General features: G+C 50.7%; 1 protein-coding gene across 6 annotated transcripts in view; it reads right to left on the bottom strand.

Moving 5' to 3' along the window:
- The window catches only part of LOC116952788 (chemokine-like protein TAFA-2), a 103,725-nt gene extending 85,911 nt beyond the window's left edge, over nt 1-17,814 (bottom strand). For 2 of the 6 annotated variants that reach the window (XM_032972428.2, XM_032972427.2), the window contains exon 1: nt 17,148-17,814. The gene's annotated coding sequence lies outside the window, so the exon portion shown is untranslated. Of the gene's footprint in view, nt 1-15,862; nt 16,483-17,147 lie in introns of those variants that run through there. The other 4 variants (XM_032972432.2, XM_032972430.2, XM_032972429.2 and 1 more) reach the window with 3 other exon arrangements.
- Nucleotides 17,815-18,372: the final 558 nt, after the last annotated feature.

Below are 18,372 nucleotides of genomic sequence, written 5' to 3'. Positions count from 1 at the left end.
ACATCGCAACATCATGATCTCCTTCTCTATCTCTCTCTCTCTCTCGCGCGCGCGCTACGGCTTCTGAAGAAGAGCAGCTGGCGATATATTGCACTTCTCTGTCGAGTCTGGAAATACATTCGGTGGCATGGGGAGTCGCTCCACCCACTGCGTCACCCGCCTCCTGTGCAAGGAGCGTAAATGGGCAGCGCTCGGTTACGCGGCGAACGGAACCCGCTCTTTGCTGCGTTCGCAGTGGGGGATCTCTTTCTCATTCTCCACGTGTAAAAAAAAAAAAGTGTTACAAAAAAAAAGGAAATTGCCGCAGCCGCCGTGCAATTTTCGAACGCGATTGCGCTGGGGTGCTCGAGGAAAGGCTGAAGCCAGATCGTCCCTTCCGTCGGCTTTCTTCGACATCAGAGGATCTGTTTAGCGTGCTTATATATATGCGGGTTTCTATGCAACTGGGTCTTGGGGTGGTGGGTTTTTTTTTGGCACAATTTAAATAATGTGTGTGTGTGTGTGCGTGGGAAATCAGCACTGTGTCTCGGTGAGTGGTGGGTAGCTGTGAGGCAGCCTAGCAAGAAGATGAATTTTGAGAAACTGAATTCCAAGCCTTGTGCATACACTCCACAGATGTGTCAGATGTTGTGTTTACGTTTAAACCAATGCGTGCAGTATTGGCAACATTTAGTTGATTTACCCATAAGGTTCGCGCACTGTTCCGGAGTGGCTGGGTGGGGGGATTAATTTATAATACATTCTGAAATAATAATAATAACACTTCCGATTTAATATGCGGTATATAGGCTAAAAGGTCTCGGTGTCCTGCTGCTGCAACGTGGACTGCCTGTTAAGCGGCAGTCAACCGGCAGCATAGGGCTCGGGAGGAGGCTCGCCAAATCGGCACCGAAACCTCATCGTGGCTGATGACATCGTTTTTGTTCGCACCCGGACAAAACAGGCCTCCTGACCCACCAAATCTAAACTCTTTTTATTTTTACCAAGTAAGGCCCACTGGAGCTGTATAGCTCTTCTTCAGAAGCAACCTGGGCCACAAATGATAGCTCAGCGAAGCGGCTTACCATCGCGTGGACATTGAGAGCAGCTAAATACAGTGCCCTAAGGGGCCGTCCATAAATGACGTCACGCGATTTTGGACGATTTTTTACCCCCACCCCCTCCCCCCCCATTCGTCACACGACGTCACAAAAAGTCAGACCCCCGCCTCAAATATGACGTCACAAAGCTCTGCCTCCCCCCCCAAAAAAATAAAACATGCTTCAAATCGCTTTAAACTATTGTCATTGTAGTGCGTATTTAATGTGGCGCTGCACTCTGACGTTGTAGGAGAAAACATTTATTAAAAAGTCAATTTAATGAAGTAGAACGTGCTGTCTATATTTATTTAACGTTGCGCATTTTGATGTGACGTCACATTTCTCAACCCCCCCCCCCTCCTCGTCACACATCGTCACAAAATGTCTGACCCCCCCCCCCCCAGGTACGTGACGTCATTTATGGACGGCCCCTTAATGCGTCACGTTGATTGTGAATGTGGAGGGGAACAAACCGCAGGAGCCGGAGAAAAGTCCACGGGAGAGAGAAACACGCAAACACCAAATGTACAACAGGCGTCAGGGTCTAGATCGAACCGACGACCTCCTGCCTATCAGGCGAGGTAGTTACCATCTCGCCGCCGTGATGCCCCTTCCTATTTGCCGGGTCATGTTGTCAGCAGAGGGCAGTGTAGGCAAAATCCAATGCTGTGCTGTATTTCTATGCTTCACGCCTTCATTAACCGGAACAGGTGCAGCGTGATGATGTCTGGGAAAATAACTCCCACGATGACGTGCACGGTTTGGGGGGGAAGCCCTAATCCAGCAGTGGATTGACAAAAAGGGCTGGCTTTACATACATAGTACACAATATATTTCACTACGTTTTTTTTAGATTTTTTTTTATTTTAATCAAACAGGTCGTAGTGTTTCATTTGCTGAAACTAAATCTGTGGGTAAATGCTCAACTCAATTTGTGGCTCTGAGCCAGTGTTGGAAATTCCACATTGCTATGGCCGAGGCTAAGCTTGGCCATAGAGCAGCCTCTCCTCGTCATGTGCAGACATTTACGCAGAGTGTAATGACAGGTGACCTAGTAATAGGTTTTTACCCTTTTAGCTGGCACAAAAACTGACACCTTTATACAAGGGATCATGTTTGCAATATCCACAACACAAGCAGTCAAAAATGCAAACAAAAAGAGACAACTCTGACAATGATATGCACTGTCCTTGGATTTGATTGGTCCACACCCGAGACAGCTTTTCTTAGAGCCTAGTCTCCACTGGTGTTGGACCAGATGTCGCCAAAAGGCGTACAACTCAAAAACAGCGCACTATCAGAGTATTGAGAGCTCGGGGTAAGCATTTACATTATGAGACCTCCTTTGCCAGTAACAAGATACTCTGCAAACATGATCTCTTGTATAAAGGTGTCAGTTTTTGTGCCAGATAAAAGGGTAAAAACCTATTACTATATCTTTTTACTGGCAAAGGAGGTCTCATAATGACAGTTGACCTGTTAAGTCACACGGATCGTGTACCCTTCGCAGCATTTTAATCTTACATCAGGGCACAGTTACAGAGCAGTGCCACAACATTATAATCCATTAGGGGGTCATAATGATACACGCGAAAAGGGGGAAATCCAGTACTGTAAGGACTACACATGGTACGTCTAATATGCATGTACTGCGTTTACGAATTCGTATTTGGTGGGCTCGCATCTTAAAAATAAATAATACATTCAGGTATTCAAACCCATCTACATTATGATGAGCAGGAAGAGCTCGCTGCTCGCAAACGGTATCTCGGGGTTCACCGCCTGGCTTATGTAATTACGTGCACACAACATATGCAGGGTGACCCAAACGTCAGGACACACGTGGTTATTTGATGAGCGCGGTTGCCTACGGGCGGTGCGAAAGAAGTTCAAAATACACACAACATCTTGTAATCGTTTATTCTTAAAGTTAATGTTTGAACTACTGTCATTATTCATCATCTTTTGTTTTTGTACCTCATTTTCAGCTGACGTTTACAAAACTCGACCAAGAACACCCCGAATTAATTTTGAGACAAAACAGAAATTTGATTAAATGCGTTCAAATTATTCCACAGCTGCGATCTTTAAAGAGGAAGATACAAAAAAATCTTTAAAATTAATTTCAAAAGAGAATTCACGCGCGCGTTCATGTTAATTGACATCAGTTTGAACATTTGCTAAAATCCACGAAATAACCCTTTTGTGATGTGTTATGACAAATGCAATAACCCCGTGTGTCCTTACTTCTAGGCCACGCTGTAAAGTTTATGCACTGCAAGTCAACTTGAAGATGACCACCGCGGCCGAGATGGAGTGATGACATTCACTCGCGTGCAACAGGTGGGTAGGCAGGTGCCGTGTGGGTTAGGACATCGCAGGACCGTGAGAGATGAGAGCGGATCGGAGAGGAAGGGCCTTCAGCCAACAGTGGATCGACCATGGCTAATGATGACGATGGTGGTGGTGTGTTCAGTTGAATTCAACTTAACGTACATATTCTATGACCACGTTCTATTTAGACTACAAATGTGTGCGTGTGTAAAGTTGGCAGCGATGATGAAAAGGAAATTAAATCGAACCCCCCCGCTCCCCCGTTGTATGCATGAGTCAAACCTGTCTGTCTGGTTTAGGTCCGCATGGCGCACAAAACACAAACAGACGTGCACATTACTAACCAAAGATAAAGAGCACCCAGACTGTAGGGGCAAGTGCTGTTTGCGAGTAGCACCTATGAAGGCCGGAACGGCACACGAGGGGGCAGTCAGCACCACGCCCGACCGCCTTTGTCGCCACCAGTGGCGATGTTTACACACCGCACCAGGTACGCATTTGGGGCTGAGTCGACCTAGGGGAGGCCCAGGACCGATTCAAGTAATCGTCACTGGTATTGGCCGTGAGCGGAAATCGAACTCGGGTCGCTGGGTTCATAGCGCAACGCGCTAACCACAACACTACCGCTCCCCACTAACCATACACACACGCACTCTTATACGTGTACTATGTACACAATCCCATATAGACAACCCACGTGCATACATAGATCACACGCGTGCCGCCTTGTAACCGCACCCTTCCAATTGGCACGGTTGGCTACGTACGGTGCGAAAGAAGTTCACCGTACATACAAACACAGATGCACGCGTTCACAACGCAGATTGTGTGTTCTTCGTCGACGCTTGAGTCCGATTGCGCGAGCAACAACCCTTATCGTACCACCCTCCTCTACCCACAATGCACCTCCCTACCCAAAAAGCACCAACCTACCCACAAAGCACCTGTGTACCCACAAAGCACCTACCTACTCAAAAAGCACCTACCTACCGACACAGCACCAAACTACTCACACAGCACCTCCTACCCACAAAGCACCTACCTACCCACAAAGCACCTACGTACCCACAAAGCACCTACCTACTCAAAAAGCACCTACCTACCGACACAGCACCAAACTACTCACACAGCACCTCCTACCCACAAAGCACCTACCTACCCACAAAGCACCTACGTACCCACAAAGCACCTACCTACTCAAAAAGCACCTACCTACCGACACAGAACCAACCTACTCACACAGCACCTCCTACCCACAAAGCACCTACGTACCCACAAAGCATCTACCTACTCAAAAAGCACCTACCTACCGACACAGAACCAACCTACTCACACAGCACCTCCTACCCACAAAGCACCTACCTACTCACAAAGCACCTCCTACTCACGAAACACCTCCTACTCACAAAGCACCTCCAACTCACAAAGCACCTCACTACCCACAAAGCGCCTAACTCACCACAAAGCACGTCCTACTCACAAAGCACCTACCTACCCACAAAGCACAAACCTACTCAAAAAGCACCTACATACTCACAAAGCACCTCCCTACCCACAAAGCACTTACCTACCCACACAGCACCTAGCTACCCACACAGCACCTACCTACCCACAAAGCACCACCCTACTCACAAAGCACCTCCCTACCCACAATGCACCTCCATACTCACAAAGCACCTCCATACTCACAAAGCACCCACCTTCCCACAATGCACCCACATACCCACAAAGCACCTCCCTACCCACAAAGCACCAACCTACCCACAAAGCACCTGCGTACCCACAAAGCACCTACCTACTCAAAAAGCACCTACCTACCGACACAGCACCAAACAACTCACACAGCACCTCCTAACCACAAAGCACCTATCTACCCACAAAGCACCTACGTACCCACAAAGCACCTACCTACTCAAAAAGGACCTACCTACCGACACAGCACCAACCTACTCACACAGCACCTCCTACCCACAAAGCACCTACCTACTCACAAAGCACCTCCTACTCACAAAACACCTCCTACTCACAAAGCACCAACCTAACCACAAAGCACTTACCTACCAACACAGCACCTAGCTACCCACACAGCACCTACCTACCCACAAAGCACCACCCTATTCACAAAGCACCTCCCTACCCACAATGCACCTCCATACTCACAAAGCACCTCCATACTCACAAAGCACCCACCTTCCCACAATGCACCCACATACCCACAAAGCACCTCCTACTCACAAAGCACCCACATACCCACAAAGCACCAACCTACCCACAAAGCACCTACGTACCCACAAAGCACCTACCTACTCAAAAAGCACCTACCTACCGACACAGCACCAACCTACTCACACAGCACCTCCTGCCCACAAAGCACCTACCTACTCACAAAGCACCTCCTACTCACAAAACACCTCCTACTCACAAAGCACCCACCTACCCATAAAGCACCTACCTACCCACAAAGCACCTACCTACCCACAAAGCACCTCCTACTCACAAAGCACCTCCTACTCACAAAGCACCTCCTACTCACAAAGCACTTACCTACCCACACAGCACCTACCTACCCACAAAGCACCTCCTACTCACAAAGCACCTCCTACTCAAAAAGCACCTCCAACTCACAAAGCACCTCACTACCCACAAAGCACCTAACTCACCACAAAGCACGTCCTACTCACAAAGCACCTACCTACCCACAAAGCACAAACCTACTCAAAAAGAACCTCCAAATTCACAAAGCACCTTCCTACCCAAAAAGCACCTACATACTCACAAAGCACCTACCTAACCACAAAGCACCTCCAACTCACAAAGCACCTCCCTACCCACAAAGCACCTACCTATCCACAGCGCACTTACCTACCCACACAGCACCTCCCTGCCCACAAAGCACCTACCTACCCACAAAGCACCTCCTACTCACAAAGCACCTACCTACCCACAAATCACCTCCCTACCCACAAAGCACCTCCTACTCACAAAGCACCTCCCTGCCCACAAAGCACCTACCTACCCACAAAGCACCTCCCTACCCACAAATCACCTTCCTACTCACAAAGCATCTCCTACTCACAAAGCACCAACCTACTCACAAAGCACCTCCCTACCCAGAAAGCACCTCCCTACACAAAAAGCACCTTCTACTCACAATGCACCTCCCTGCCCACAAAGCACCTTTCTACCCACAAAGCACCTCCCTGCCCACAAAGCACCTACCTATCCACAATGCACCTCCCTACGCACAAAGCACCTCCCTACCCACAAAGCACCTCCCTACCCACAAAGCACCTAACTAACCACAAAGCACCTCCTACTCACAAAGCACCTCTCTACCCACAAAGCACCTACCTACTCACAAAGCACCTACCTACTCACAAAGCACCTACCTACTCACAAAGCACCTACCTACTCACAAAGCACGTACATACCCACAAAGCACCTCCTACTCACAAAGCACCTCTCTACCCACAAAGCACGTACCTACTCACAAAGCACCTACCTACTCACAAAGCACCTACCTACCCACAAAGCACGTACATACCCACAAAGCACCTCCTACTCACAAAGCACCTACCTACTCACAAATCACCTCCCTACCCACAAAGCACCTACGTACCCACAAAACACCTCCCTGCCCACAAAGGATCTACCTACTCACACAGCACCTACCTACGTACACAGCACCTCGTACTCACAAAGCACCTCCCTACCCACAAAGCACCTACCTACTCACAAAGCACCTCCCTACCCACAAAGCACCTCCCTACCCACAAAGCACCTACCTACCCACAATGCACCTCCCTACGCACAAAGCACCTCCCTACCCACAAAGCACCTCCCTAACCACAAAGCACCTAACTAACCACAAAGCACCTCCTACTCACAAAGCACCTACCTACCCACAAAGCACCTCCCTGCCCACAAAGCACCTACCTACCCACAAAGCACCTCCCTGCCCACAAAGCACCTACCTACCCACACAGCACCTACCTACCCACAAAGCACCTCCTACTCACAAAGCACCTACCTACCCACAAAGCACCTACCTACTCACAAAGCACCTACCTACCCACAAAGCACGTACATACCCACAAAGCACCTCCTACTCACAAAGCACCTACCTACTCACAAATCACCTCCCTACCCACAAAGCACCTACGTACCCACAAAACACCTCCCTGCCCACAAAGGATCTACCTACTCACACAGCACCTACCTACGTACACAGCACCTCGTACTCACAAAGCACCTCCCTACCCACAAAGCACCTACCTACTCACAAAGCACCTCCCTACCCACAAAGCACCTCCCTACCCACAAAGCACCTACCTACCCACAATGCACCTCCCTACGCACAAAGCACCTCCCTACCCACAAAGCACCTCCCTAACCACAAAGCACCTAACTAACCACAAAGCACCTCCTACTCACAAAGCACCTACCTACCCACAAAGCACCTCCCTGCCCACAAAGCACCTACCTACCCACAAAGCACCTCCCTGCCCACAAAGCACCTACCTACCCACACAGCACCTACCTACCCACAAAGCACCTCCTACTCACAAAGCACCTACCTACCCACAAAGCACTCCCTACCCATAAAGCACCTACCTACCCACAAAGCACCTCCCTAACCACAAAGCACCTCCAACTCACAAAGTACTTCCCTACCCACAAAGCACCTACATACTCACAAAGCACCTACCTACTCAAGAAGCACCTCCTACTCACAAAGCACCGACCTACCCACACAGCAGCTCCCTGCCCACAAAGCACCTCACTCCCACAAAGCACCTACCTACCCACACAGCACCTACCTACCCACACAACACCTACCTACTCACACAGCACTTCCTACTCACATAGCACATCCTACCCACAAAGCACCTCCCTACTCACAAAGCACCTACCTATCCACAAATCACCTCCCTACCCACAAAGCACCTACCTACCAACACAGCACCTACCTACCCACAAAGCACCTACCTACTCACAAAGCACCTAACTAACCTCTAAGCACCTCCTACTCACAAAGCACCTACCTACCCACAAAGCACCTCCCTGCCCACAAAGCACCTTTCTACCCACAAAGCACCTCCCTACCCATAAAGCACCTACCTACCCACAAAGCACCTCCCTAACCACAAAGCACCTCCAAATCACGAAGCACCTCCCTACCCACAAAACACCAACCTACTCACAAAGCACCTACCTACTCACAAAGCACCTACCTACTCACAAAGCACCTACCTACTCACAAAGCACCTACCTACTCACAAAGCACCTATCTACTCACAAAGCACCTACCTACCCACACAGCACCTCCCTGCCCACAAAGCACCTCCCTACCCACAAAGCACCTACCTACCCACAAAGCACTTACCTACCCACAAAGCACCTCCTACTCACAAAGCACCTACCTACCCACAAATCACTTACCTACCCACACAGCACCTACCTACCCACAAAGCACCTCCATACCCACGAAGCACCTCCTACTTACACAGCACTTCCTACTCACAAAGCACATCCTACCCACAAAGCACCTACCTACCTATCTACCCACAAAGCACCTATCTACTCACAAAGCACCTCCTACTCACAAAACACCTACCTACCCACAAATCACCTCCCTACCCGCAAAGCACCTACCTACCAACACAGCACCTACCTACCCACAAAGCACCTCCCTATCCACAAAGCACCTCCCTATCCAGAAAACACCTTCTACTCACAAAGCATCTCCTACTCACGAAGCACCTACCTACCGACAAAGCACCTCCCTACCCACAAAGCACCTCCTACTCACAAAGCACCTACCTACCCACAAAGCACCTACCCACCCACAAATCACCTACCTACCCACAAAGCACCTCCCTACCCACAAATCACCTACCTACCCACACAGCACCTCCTACTCACAAAGCACCTACCTATCCACAAAGCACCTACCTACCCACAGAGCACCAACCTACTCACACAGCACCTCCTACCCACAAAGCACCTACCTACCTACCCACAAAGCACCTACCTACCCGCAATGCACCTACCTACCTGGATGAGGATGTCGTACCACGCTCTTCTACCGTGTTTTGATTAATACATCGTTATTGTGAATAATATGGGACACGTTTAAAGAAAGAACTCGGATACCTACTCATTCATAGGCTACATAATCAACAACATACTCAGCGAACCGATTGTAACATTAAACATTTAAACTCTATTCTCAATATGAAGAAAACATAAAATACTGTAACAGCACTGTGTCGATCCACTGCTGGATGAAGCCTTCCCCAGGCCGTTTCGGCCACCGGGGGGTTTTTTGACCATACTTCACTCGGGTTGGTGTGGATCACTCGACGCTGACGTTGTCCGTGGCCGGGTGTGCAACCCATGTGGGTGGGAGCTAGCGGTGTAGTCTAACCACTGCGCCACCGCTCTCCATAGCCAAGGCAAAGGTCCCCCGTATAGCCTGAACAGACTGCTTGGGCCAAGTGCTGTTAAGAACGGGACGGCACACGAGGAGGTGGGGTGGCCAGCACCATACCCAGCCACCTTTGTCTCCCCAGTGCTGACGTTCACACACACTGCACGAGGTGCTCGTTTAAGGCTGAGTCGACCGAAAGGAGGCCCAGACCTGGTTAAGATACATGCCGCTATTATTTGTCGGAAGCGCGACTCGAACTCGGGTGGTGGAGGTTCGCAGACACAGTGCGCTAACCACTGCGCCACCGCTCCCCACTCGACACACAGATACCCCTAAACAGTGCGTTGCATCCACAATGTGTGGATTTGCACATAGCTAAGTTTCCATGCACACCCAACATTTTCCACCAGTGTACGTTTACATGCGAGGTCAATGCAACATTCAAATGCAACACGCACTTAAGGATTGTTGTATCGGCACGAGTTACACTGAACACATACCGCACGAATGACTATACGATGCGAACATTGTAAGGAACTGATGCGACAGTGCTGTTTCATAAATGACCGGCGCAATAGTACCACTGCCGTCGCCACTGAAGGAAGGTTAATTATTGATCACAGCAGTGTAGGAGTGGATCTAGGGCAAGGCTCGTCGTGTATGGAAGGGATTTTTGGCCAATGGCCAAGCCTCATGACAGCCAAGGAATGGAACAGAATCGGATAATGTATTTTATACTGGAGGAATCCGATGAGCTATAAAGCTCTTTTTTTCCCCACAGACGTCCAAGGAGGGGCGGGTCAGATCGTTGCAACAACAAACAATACAAACACAAACACGATCGGAGCGACAAAGTATAGGAAAGGTAAACAAATCACTTTTTTAAAAAATATATATATATATACAAATACAACTAAACAACATTTTTTTTAATTTTACCACGTAAGACCCACTGAGCTACTAGCTTCTTTTTTTTTAGATGCCACCTGGCCACAAATGATAGCTCAACGAAGGCGGCTTATCGCGTGGAAATTTACAGCAGCCAAATCGTCTATATCAGTGGTTATTAACCTTTACTGCAGCCCTGCGAACCCTTTTGTTCTCAACCGTAACACACACAAAAAAATGTAAAATGTTAATAAATACATCGCTTTGATGAAACAAAGCAATTGTGCGAACGTGCCTCATACTTAATTTGTGTTTTCGATGCTCGACCTTCGAAACAAATCTGCCCACGTCTCGCACGCACAGAAAGGGCACCTCGCCACCCCCAGGGGGTGCCGCATGCACCCCCTGGTTAAGAAGACGACGAAAAAGAAGAACCACTGTCTCTAAATGATCCAAACGCGTCCGAGAATACATCCACCGCGGAGATGGAGCGATTAAATCAGCTGGATGTGCAGATGCTGTACTGATTATCACTTGGCATGATTGTAAGACGCCAGCGGCGGTGGATTACGGAGGCCCTTAATCCAGCAGTGGATCGACCATGGCTCGTGAAGCTGATTAGTAATGTACTCACAAGCGTTGCTGCATACTCACTAACCAATGCTGGCTATACCGCATGCGATGTGGGGGGCTTTCCAACGATTCTCAAGGCTGTGAAGGAGCAGATTAACCCCTTACCAATCGGGCTCATGTCAACCCGAGGCCACTTTGACTATATAAAAAAAACCCATCGTACAAAAGACAAATAGCTTCATTGTAGGTGTGTCTGGCGAAGCCCGCTCGCAATGTGGCCGCTATGCACTTGCTAGTCTCCAAATGCTATGTACCGCCCGTAACAGCATCCATAGGTGCAAGAACGCACGCTGTGGTCATGCAGCATTTTATTTATAAGATAAAACAAACCAAAATATTGCCCGCGTAGCCGACACGGGCTGGAAGGGCAAGTCCTATTAGCCGAGCACATGTGAAGGTCGTTCCAGCGTACAGGCTCGTGATGGTGGTGGTGTGTGTGGGGTCAGCACCACACCCGACCGCCTTTGTCTCCCCCGGTGCTGATGTTTACAACGATCGTTTACTGCCGAGTAGACCTGAAGCAGCCCCGAGGAGCGGTTCAGACAGATATTCGCCGCTCGTTCTTAATTAATAATTGATTCGTTGATAATTAATTAATAATACATACAGACACACATACAGACATTATTAATAATTAATTAATATTTTTTTAAATTAATTAATAAGCCGTGGCCGGGTGAGTCGAACCGAGGTCGCGCGGTGTTTCGCAGTGCAGTGCGCTAACCACTGCGCCACCCCTCCCCATAAAACACACAAAGACCCCCCCTATAGCCTGTAACAGACTGTTGGGGAAAGTGCTGTTAGCGAGTAGCACCTATGAAGGCCGGCACGGCACATGAGGGGGTGGGTGGCCAACACCACGCCCGGCTGCCTTTGTCTCCCCAGTGACGATGTTAACTCCACACCGCACCAGGTGCTCATTTGCGGCTGAGTCGACAAAAATAGAGGCCCATGACCGGTTCAGATAATCATCACCGGTGTTGACCGTGAGCGGGAATCGAACCCGGCTCGCCAGGTTTCGTAGAGCGCAGTCGCCCTAACCGTTTCAACACTCCCGCTCACCAACACACATACATACACATACAGACACACACATAGATACAGACACACTCATACATACAGACACACACATACATACAGACACACACATACAGACACACATACATACAGACACATACATACAGACACACATACATACAGACATACATACAGGCACATACATACAAACACACATACTGTACATACAGACACACATACATACATACAAACACACAATTACATACACACACATACATAGACACACACACTGTGGGTGACACACACACACTGTGTGTGACACACACACTGTGGATGACACACACACTGTGGATGACACACACACACTGTGGATGACACACATACTGTGGATGACACACACACACACTGTGGGTGACACACACACACTGTGTGTGACACACACACACACACTGTGGATGACACACACACACACACTGTGGATGACACACACACTGTGGATGACACACACACACTGTGGATGACACACACACTGTGGATGACACACACACACTGTGGATGACACACACACTGTGGATGGCACACACACACTGTGGATGACACACACACTGTGGATGGCACACACACACTGTGGATGACACACACACTGTGGATGACACACACACACTGTGGATGACACACACACACTGTGGGTGACACACACACACACTGTGGATGACACACTGTGGACGACACACACACACTGTGGATGACACACACACACACTGTGTGACACACACACTGTGGATGACACACACACACGCGCTTGGATTACATTGAGAGACAGACAGGAACACACGGATTAGGTGGTGGTGCGGGGTGGGGCTTGGGAAGGAACAAACATCCAGACGAGCGAAGGTGTTGGCCCCCCCCATGGCCGAGAATGAAAGTGACAAGGTGACGGGCCCCAGACACAACATTTCAACAACAACAAACCGCAAACGCGTCCGAGAGAGACAACAACAACAACAGCTGAATTAATCGGCTCTCGTTCGTCGATGGTGCCCAGGTTTGATTATTCCCATCGCGTGATCGCGAAAGACAGCGGCAGCGGCTTGGCAAAGACTTCAATCCAACAGTGGATGGGATCACGGCTGACCGATGCTGCCGATTCTGATGACACTCATCAGAGATGCGTGCTGTATAGACTCGACCGGCGCCGTGCAGACAGCCCCTGGTCAATCCACTGCTGGATTAAGGCGTCCCCAAGCCGCGCGTGAGAGTCGTGGGGGGTGGGGGAGCTATTTGACCATACTTCACCACGCTGGTCAGCGCGGAACTGGTGAACGTGGTGGGGATGGGGGGGGGGGTGGTGTGCGTCCCCGCGATCGGTTAAGATATCACTCGCCGCTGACGAGAGCCGTGCGCGGCACGGGAATCGAACTCGGGTGGCCGGGTTGAAGCAGTGCGAACGCGCTCACCCCGCTGCGCTATGCCGCTCGGCACGCCGCAACTGCTGCGTCGTGGGAGCCCGAGAGCAGTCGTTGGTGGCAAGACGCCTCGCACTCACGGGCGAGTGGCACGGCCGTCACGCGGAATTCCTTTGCCACGCGCAGCGTAGCAGGCGCGTGTCGTGTCACGACGCACACACACACACGCGCACACGCACTTTACACACACACACACACATGCACACACACACATGCACACACGCACACACACGCGCACGCACACACATGCACACACACGCACTTTCACACACGCACGCACAAACACACATGCACACACACATGCACACACACATGCACACGCACACACACGCACTTTACACACACGCACGCACACACACACATGCATACACACATGCACACGCACGCACACGCACTTTACACACACGCACGCACACACGCACACACACACATCCACACACACGCACACACACACGCACACACATGCACACGCACACACACACGCACGCACACACACATGCACACACGCACTTTATACACACACATGCACACACACACATGCACACACACACATGCACACACACATGCACACGCAAGCACGCGCGCGCGCCCATGGGCACAATATCGCCAGGGATCCTTCGCTTCCGAGAGAGCATCCCGGCAAGATTTCGGATGCTGGGCAAAAGGTTGCGCCCGGACAGTCGCTCGGATGGGCGACTGTCTTCCTTTGTTCGCAAATCGGCTCGCTTCGCGAACACATTCAGAGCGGCAGAGGGCAGTGCAGTCGACTTCATGTGTTGTACTCGACTTCATGTGTTGTACTCGACTTCTGTGCTCCCCGGCCACACGAACCCCGAGCTGACGGGCAGTGGTGAAGCATGGACCGCATGGCCCCCCCGTACGACGCCCACGCGCTGTGTGGGTGTAGGCAACCTCGTCCAGCAGTGGATTGACGTGTGGACATGTACCTGCAGCCCGATGCGTGTGTTTAACGGGGCATAGGTAACCTGTCGCTGATGATTTTCCGGGTCGTTTTTGGTCGCCTGAATTAAATGGGCACGCGACTCTAAGCCAGAGCCATGACGAGAGACTTCATTGTGGACGTGGTGTGACGGGCGAGTGGAAATCTGTCCCGGTCGCCGAATCAGGACAGATCGTGCCCGAGTCAATCCCTACACGTGGATTATATAGCCTCGGTCACTGACAACGATCAGCCCGAATAAACCCGAGCAGACTGTTGTGGCAAGTGCTGTTTGCGAGCACCTATCAAGGCCGGCACGGCACACGAGTGGGTGGGTGGCCAGCACCACGCCTGACCCCCTTTGTCTCCCTGGTGGCGATGTTTACACACCGCACCAGGTGCTCATTTAAGGCACACAAAGAGGCTCACTTAATCGCTCTATATATTCCAGAACGTTGCTTTGTAGGCTGCCTTGCGAGTAGGGATTATCGGCCTAAGGCACTACCACTAGATTACAAAGTAAGCCTATCCGAAATAATATTATATTGTTGTAATGTACCCCCGACGTATATGCATATCATGCCACAAGAATAAAGCACTTATCACGAGGACGCTATAAGGCGAGATGGATTGGGCTTGCCACATCCATTGAGCACCAGTCATAGGCAAAGGACACAACGTTCGTCAAATAAGCTGGGTCCTCTATAGCTTTGCCCAAAACAAAGACAAAGATCCCCCGTATAGCCTTAGCAGAATGTAGGGGCAAGTGCTGTTAGCGAGCACTTATAAAGGCCGGCGCGGCACACGAAGGGGTGGGTGGCCAACACCACGCCCGGCCGCCTTTGTCTCTCTAGTGGCGATGTATATACATCGCACCAGGTACTCATTTGAGGCTGAGTCGACCTAGGGGATGCCCAGGATCGGTTCAGATAATCGTCACTGATGTTGGCCGTGAGCGGGAATCGAACCCGGGCCACCAGGTTCGTAGCGCAGCGCGCTAACCGCTACACTACCGCTCCCCACACACACACACCGTGAACAGTGCATGTAACGCATCAGGTTAGCAACTTACCCTCCAAGCAGTATGCTCCGGCCACTGCAAGAGTCCCTCCCAATGGCGCGTTTCCCGCACGGCCCAAGACCCAGATGAGACATGAGCCGGACGCAAACTTGACACGACGGCGTTTTAACTCGCTAGGCGACCCGCTGATAACCCGTTCTCCATGCCGCTCGCCTCGCTCTTCAACACGCAGAGCCAGCCAGCCAACACTATCTACACACCATATGTATGCACGCACACACACACGCCTAGCAATTCCCCAGCCCAAGGGGCTATATCGCTGGATCTCGAAACAATGAGTGAATGAAAACGGATCGTGCTGGGAGAACTCGAATACTCCTACACACACACTCTCTCTCTCTCGCTGCTACTGATTCATGAAAGCTCTATTGATTATACAACTAATAGTAAAAAAATAATGTTCCAGGTATCAAAACGACGGAAAGCACGTTCATAATATGCTCGCTTGCTTAAAGACACGGATAGATGCCGGTGATGCGCGCGCGTTAAGAGAAGGTGGAGGGGGGTTGCCTGTGTCGATGTTGCCTGCGGCTCCCCCAGTGTTGCCTGCCCGTGGCGGGGTGTGGTGCCAAGAGGCGTGCTGTGATGTCAACTGTGGTGGTGGTGGAGGAGGAGGGGAGAGTAATGGGGGGGCGGGCAGGGGAGAGACAAGTTGTAATGTCTCCCAGCCATTTCCCCCCCCCCCCCCATGTGGCGGAGCGGTGGCGCTGTGGTTAGCGCAACCGCGCGACGAACCCGTTGAGTTAGAATCCCTGAGCCGCGGTGAACGTCAGAGTCGAGCCGCTCGGAGCCGCTTTCATCCCGTCGCGCATCGGCAAAGCGCCGTGCACACAACGCGCATTGAGCCACCGATGTACACCGCTGTACGGCAATCATGCCCCCGCGATACCCACCAATCAACATGCCTAACAACCTGTGCTTACCTAACGTGATACCCCCGCAGAACAAGGCTCACGCTATCAGCTGCGAATATAAATTCTTGCCCCCTACCCGCCGCTCGAGCCAACCCCAACGAGTCATAAAACCATCGCAGCGCAGTGCATAGCAGTATAGTGTAGTATAGTGCAGCGCATAGCAGTGTAGTATAGCCTTACAGCATATTTAGTACACACAAAACAGTCGAGGAGACTGCACATACATAGTCTATACATGATACGCGTACGGTCTATACGTATATAGAGCACACGTGTAGACTACGTATATATAGGAGGCACGGTACACATCTACAGTCTATAAGAGATGTGTGTGTGCGTGAAACGCATGGCTTATACCTTACCCCAAGACGCAATGCGCGTGCGTTAGTCAGCCAGGTTGAGCACGGGTCCGGAGAATCGCCCCAAATCACTTTCCATTCATCGCAAATCCAGAGAATGGAAACTTTATCATCACCACCAGCGCCATCGTCAACATCTTCTGCACTGCCATCATCATCATCAGCAGCAGTCGGAGCCTTCAGCAAAGTTGATCATTACGCGGCAGTCCTAGCAGCAGCAGCACCCAGAGATGAGATGATAATATAATCGCATGTCCTCCATGAAGATCTCCCGCTAGTTTTTCATGGCTTTGTTGTTGTTGTTGTTGATAGTTGCTTATTAACGTTTAGGCGAATTACAACAACGATGACATTAGAAGTAGCGGTCGTATAGTGATAATAAAATAGCAGTGCGTGCGAACCATCAACTCACGCGCAGCGCCAACATCCCGTGACTGCCGCGTTAACGTACGGCTCCTCGCTCGCTCGCTCGCTCTCTCTCGCAACTCGCAGTTGCGAGCGGTGACGGAACCGTCGGCAGGAATAGCGTGTGTCTGTGTGTGTGTGTGTTCGTCTGCGTGTGTCTGCGTGCGTGTGTGCGTCTGTGTGTGTGTGCGTCCGTGTGTGTCTGCGTGCGCGCGTGTGCGCGCGTGTGTGTGCGCGCGTGTCTCTGCTATCACGCAAAGGTGGTGGTGGGTGGGTGGGGGGGGTGGAAAACGTGATCTGAATGAAGAATTAATCTGACGTGCCACTCAATGGGTGCTGAGATTCGAGAGAGCGAGACAACCCCGGGTGTATATTATTCACAGTGGTGGGTGTGTGAGAGAGAGAGAGTTTGATTCTCGCTCACGGAAAAAAAAACTTTTTTAAAACACACTAGTGACGATTAGCTCCCCGCGTTCAACTCAGCCCCAAATGAGTACCTGGTGCGGTGTGTAAACGTCGCCACTGGGGAGACAAAGGCGGCCTGGCGTGATGCTGACCACCCACCCCCTCGTATGTCGTGTCGGCCTTCATGGGTGTTCGCTCACAGCACTTGCTCCTACGGGTTTTTAAGGCTATACGGGGGATCTTTGTCCGCGTACATGAAAGGGCCCGGTTTTGTTAATCCACTGCTGGATGAGTGTTCTCTCCTCAAGAGCTACCACCCGCGCGATGTTCTGGATATTTTGACCATACTTCACCACGATGGTCAGTGCGGGTTGGTGTGTGAAAGGTACTTGGAACGATGGTGATAAGCCAGAATATA

Source organism: Petromyzon marinus, chromosome 48 (genome assembly GCF_048934315.1).
Source record: "Petromyzon marinus isolate PM22_M1 ecotype Great Lakes invasive population chromosome 48, UKy_Petmar_22M1.pri1.0, whole genome shotgun sequence".
NCBI lineage: Eukaryota > Metazoa > Chordata > Hyperoartia > Petromyzontiformes > Petromyzontidae > Petromyzon > Petromyzon marinus.
The sequence above is the reverse complement of the archived record's forward strand: the minus strand, read 5'-3'. Positions and strand labels throughout refer to the sequence as shown.